Source organism: Canis aureus, chromosome 1, assembly GCF_053574225.1.
Source record: "Canis aureus isolate CA01 chromosome 1, VMU_Caureus_v.1.0, whole genome shotgun sequence".
NCBI lineage: Eukaryota > Metazoa > Chordata > Mammalia > Carnivora > Canidae > Canis > Canis aureus.
The window spans coordinates 115,746,823-115,747,101 of record NC_135611.1 but is presented as its reverse complement, the minus strand read 5'-3'; positions in this window follow the sequence as shown (position 1 = coordinate 115,747,101).

Here is a 279-nt window from a genome sequence, read left to right as displayed (position 1 = left end):
TATTGTCCTTTAGTTACCATTTTCTTTGTGTGTGTGTGTTGAATACATTCTAAGATCTCAGCAAATTCCAAGATACAGAATTACTAACTGTAGTCGCTATGTGTATGTTAGATCTTAGATTGCTAGAACTTATTTAGCTTATAACTGAAAGTTTGTATCTTTTGACCATCATGTCCCTGTTCCCACCAGCCTCTGGCAACCACCTAACCATTATATTCTCTGTTTCAATGAGTTTGGCTTTTTTAGATTCCAGATAAAAAAGAAATCATACAATATTTG